This window comes from Chrysochloris asiatica, unplaced genomic scaffold, assembly GCF_000296735.1.
Source record: "Chrysochloris asiatica unplaced genomic scaffold, ChrAsi1.0 scaffold00359, whole genome shotgun sequence".
Taxonomy (NCBI): domain Eukaryota; kingdom Metazoa; phylum Chordata; class Mammalia; order Afrosoricida; family Chrysochloridae; genus Chrysochloris; species Chrysochloris asiatica.
Genome location: NW_006408877.1, coordinates 426,835 through 432,136, shown reverse-complemented (window position 1 = coordinate 432,136; position 5,302 = coordinate 426,835). Strand labels below are relative to the sequence as shown.

Genomic DNA, 5,302 nt, shown 5'->3' with positions numbered 1-5,302 from the left:
TATATATTTCCACAGTTGAACTCACCTGCATTTTGTAGCTAACTCTCAGTATATGAACATGTTGGACTCATCTCTCATGTAGTTAGTGTTCTGTATATGGACATGTTGAACTACTCTGACATGTAGCTAACTCATAGTATATGTATACGTTGGACTCATCTGCCATGTAACTAGAACTCTGTATATGGAAATGTTGCACTTACTCTGCCATGTAGCTAGCTCTCTGTATATGGGTATTTTGGACTCATCTGCCATGTAGGTGCCTCTCTGTGCATGGATATGTGGGACTTATCTGCCATGTAGGTAGCTCTCTGTACATAAACATATTGGACTTTTCTGCCATGTAGCTAGCTCTCAGTATATTGACATGTTGGAACCATCAGCCATGTAGCCAGCTCTCTGTGTGAGCATGTTGGACTCATTTGCCTTGTATTTAGCCCTCTAAATATACACATGTTTGACTCATCTGCCATGTTGCTAACTTTCAGTATATGGACATGTTGTTCTCATCTGCCATGAAGCTAGTACTCTTAATATGGACATGTTGGACTACTCTGCTAGGTAGCTAGCTCTCTCTTCATGGATATGTTGGACTGATCTTTCATATAGCTATGTCTCTGTATATGGACAAGTTGGACTTCTCTGTCATGTAGATACCCCTCTGTATATGGACATTTTGGATTCGTGTGCCATGTTGCTAGCTCTCTGTGCATGGATATGTTGGACTGATCTGCCATGTAGTTAGCTCTCTGTACATGAACGTATTGGACTTGTCTGCTATGTAGCTAGCTCTCTGTATATGGGCATGTAGGACTCATCAGCCATGTAGCCCGCTCTCTCTGAATGAATATTTTGGACTCATCTGCCTTGTAGCAAGTACTCTGTATATACACATGCTGGATTCATCTGGTTTTGTACCTAACTCTCAGTAAATGGACATGTTGGACTCATTTGCCATGTAGCTAGTACTCTGTATATGGACATGTTAGATTACTCTGCCATGTAGCTAGCTCTCTGTATATGGACACGTTGGACTCATCTGCCATTTTGGTAGCTCTCAGTATATGGACATGTTTGACTCATCTGCCATGTAGCTAGGACTTTATATGAACATGTTGGACTAGTCTGACATGTAGCTAGCTCTCTGTATATGGACACGTTGGAATCATCTGCCATGTAGCTAGAACTCTGTGTATGAAAATGTTGCACTACTCTATGATGTAGCTAGCTCTCTATATGGACATTTTAGTCTCGTCTGCCTTGTAGTTATTTCTCTGTGCATGGATTTGTTGGACTGATCTGCCAGGTAGGTAGCTCTCTTTATATGAACATAATCAACTTGTCTGCAATGTATCTAGCTCTCTGTATATGGACATGTTGGACTCATTAGCCATGGAGACATCTTTCTCTGTATGAACATGTTGGACTCATCTGCCATTTTGCTAACTCTCAGTATATGGACATGTTGGACTCATCTGCCATGTAGCTAATACTGTGCATATGGAAATGTGCACAACTCTGCCATATATGTAACTATCTGCCATGTACTTAGCTCTCTGTATATGCACATATTGGAATCATCTGCCATGTACCTAGCTCTCTGTTATGGATATGTTGGACTGATCTGCCATGTAGCTAATACTGTGCATATGGAAATGTGGACTACTCTGCCATATATGTAACTATCTGTGCATTGATATGTTGGACTGATCTGCCATGTAGGGAGCTCTCTGTATATGAATATATTGGACTTGTCTTCCATGTAGCTAGTTCTCTGTATATGTACATGTTGGACTACTCTGCCATGTAGCTAGCTCTCAGTATATGGACACCTTGGACTCACCTGCCATGGAGCTAGAATTCTGTAGATGGAAATGTTGCACTACTCTGCCATGTAGCTAGCTCTCTGCATGTGGACATTTTGGACTCGTCTGCCATGTGTCTAGTTCTCTCTATGTGGGTATGTTGGACTACTCTGCCATATAGCTAGTCCTCAATATATGGTCATGTTGGACTCATCTGAAATGTAGCTAGAACCCTGTAAATTGAAAAGTTACTCTTCTCTGCCATGTAGCTGTCTCTTTGTATATGGACATTTTGCACTCGTCTGCCATGTAGCTAGCTCTCTGTGAATGGGTATGTTGCACTGACTACTAAACAGTGGGCTCCTCTATGTCTCTGTTAGCTGGAAAGTAGTTTGGGTCAAGATAAATATAACTGGTGCCCTGGGACACACAGTAGTTTCTGTCTATGAATGTCTCTGACCTATAAATAGGTTCTAATTGGTGATCTTCCTTGTGAATATCTGTTTCTTGTAGGCAGACTGAACAAGAATCACAAAATCCAAAGACATTTCTGGAGGACAATCCTAACAATGCCACCAAACACCCTGGAGAGGTTCTGTGCCACAGTTATCACAGTTAAAGCCCACATGTTGTACAAATCCACTTTCAGCTTTCATTTGTTGAAGTTTCTGTTTCTTGTAACTTTTTAAATTGTAATAGTTCTTTATATTCAACTTTTAAATTGTTATAGTTCTTTATATTATGTATAAGAACTATTATAATTGTAATAGTTCTTTATATTCAACTTTTAAATTGTTATAGTTCTTTATATTATGTATAGGAACTATTATATAGTTCCTATACATAATAGTAATACTTTCTTCATCTGGTGCCTCCTCAATTGCAGTGTTCATGTGGTTATGAAAATAACATCAGTCATCATCTTCATCCATATATACCAGAGGTTGTTGGGATCTCATAAAAGTATAAGGTTTAAACAGATGCTTATTATGAGCCGTCGTCTGCTAGTTGAAGACTTTTTGGATTGTATATATAAGCTTGGTGTTCTTCCTGGGACTGGAATGCCAGCTTTGGTTAGCCTTATGAAATACTTTTGCACTCTGCTTGCAACTTGTTTTGCTGTCCTATTGCCCAGGTCATCTGAGATCTTCTGTTAGCTCCGAGATTCTACTTCTTCAGGGAGGTATTTCTGGAATAGTTGTATCAAATTTTTTCTGTTTCTCTACAGTCCACAATTGGTTAAATGTTTCAGGTTTCATATCATCACACAGGCATCGTCTTATCATCTGAGGACGACTATTTGAGCCTTCTGGACCATCACTCAAAGTCAAGATAGAGTATGTAAGGAACTCCCCATCCTTCTTAGAATCTAAAGGACTTTTTGGTCTGGCAGGTAAACCTACTTTATCAAAAACTAGTTTAACTCTCCTAGTATGCCTTTTACAATTTTTAAATTCTCTTTCACAGTTTCCAAGGCTACTAGTATATTGGTCTCCCATGCAATCTCAGGTAACTGAACAACTCTCTGTGGATATGGAAGCCCTATATCAATCTTCTTCAGGAGATTTTCCACAAATCCAATTGGTTTTTTTAGTGTTTCCCTCTGGTATCTGCCTAAACTTTCAAGATCTTGAACTGCTTAAGAGAGCTGAGCCTCGAGTACTGCAATTGTGTGTAATAGACTCTGATAATCTTTGTTGTGTTTCAGTGCCACCTGATCCGATTCAAAGTAATAAACATCAGGATCATCATCTTCCTCTTCCATAATATGCTGATTGGCACTCTCTTTGGCAGATGACAAATGTCCAATATTGAGTCTTGCTTCTGAGGGTGGCTTAATTAGTCCTTCACTTTCACAGTTTTCAGAGTCACAACATATTCTCTTTTCATTCTGGGAAATTTCATCAGAATTTGTGTGAGATTCACTTATATTATCACTAATTGCAGCATTTGTTTCATTGGTACTAAGAATATTTTTCTCAACTTGTTCATTTTTTCTGCAAGTAGGATTATTTTTACTGGGACTATCTCTGGCAGGTACTGCCCTTGATGGTGAAGTTCTCAGTGTGTATTGATGTTCTTGTAGTTCAGATAAAGACATTATTTGAGCTGAAACACAGAAGATGGTTCTGATTCTCCAGACACTGACATACTCTCAAGACTTGTGTCCACATTGTTATTGGTGTTTTCAATACATCACTCTTTTGAGGCATTGCTATCTCCCACCACACCACATCTACTTTTTCCTCAGAATCCCTTAAAGAAGACTGAACTTCAGAAAATAGCCCTGTAGCTGACTGAGTAATCAGTTGATTAACATGTTCCTCCAATTTGACCTGCACTTCTGAATTTGTGCAAGGCACATTATGGTCTATACAACTGTCCTCCTTCCTATCCAGAAACAATGAAGTTTGGATATCCAAATCCTCATTTTCAGCTACTGATTTTTTCTGCAACACATAGGAACCAGGACTATTTTGTTTAGTGTTCCCATCAGGCTGACAGTTTATAATAGCTGAATCACTGTCATCAACACCATTGACAGACAAATAGCCCGTGATTTCTTCAACAACTGCAGATTTAAGTGGCCCTTCCTCACTGACATTCACCTTTTTAATTTCCCTTTTCTCACAATCATCAGTATAAGACATCGACAGGCTCTTTTAGTCCCTTGAAAATTTGCATCATTGTCCACTACTGTGCTCTGTTCTACTGACTCCTTTTCTGATTTTACAAGTGAATCTTCTTCTGAACTGTTTGGTGCTTTGGATCTAAGAAAACGTTTAATTCTTTTTAAAACTGGAGAAACAGGTTCTGTTTTCCTTTGCTCACAATTTTCTACAGCCTGCCTTTCTATGCTATCCTTTTTTGAAGAAGAAAGTCTTCTTTTCCTAGGGCTTACACATGATTCTCAAGTACTTTGCTGTTTTAAATCAGAGGTTCTTCCATTATTATTTACTTTCTGAATTTACACAGGATCTGGTCTCTTCTTTGGTTATCTTGATTGTACTTGAAAATGAGAGGAAATTTCTTCAGGGTGAGCAATGCTATGATTCCTTAAAGTTCTGCCACAGAAAAGATTCATCCAAGCTGTTTAACCCACTGTTGATCTTGTAACCCGAGTAGATCGGGAAGCAACCATACTATGGCAAGTCCCTACTATACGGTCATCGTGATCCATTCATTGGGAACCCTGTATAATCCAAGATCTAGTCATTGTGGAATTATTATCTCTTTTCTTTATATCCTGAAGGAGTTGGAGCTATGATCTAGAATAAAGCTTAAGCAATCAGGGTTTCAGACTTTCAGCTTCAGCCATGGAGAATACTAGAACCTCCTAATTTCTTGTTTTGTAAAACTTTTTATGTGTTTCACCTAGTATTTGATTCCCAAGCGTCTGTGTGTATCTGTCATAATTGTTCATGTTCATGTTACATTTATACTCCAGTTATCAATTATTTATATGGTTGTACTGGCCCAACTTGGTATCTTTCACA

General features: G+C 38.8%; 1 pseudogene; it reads right to left on the bottom strand.

Moving 5' to 3' along the window:
- Positions 1-2,153: 2,153 nt before the first annotated feature.
- Positions 2,154-4,947, bottom strand: LOC102828260 (annotated as a pseudogene).
- Between the last annotated feature and the right edge of the window lie 355 nt (positions 4,948-5,302).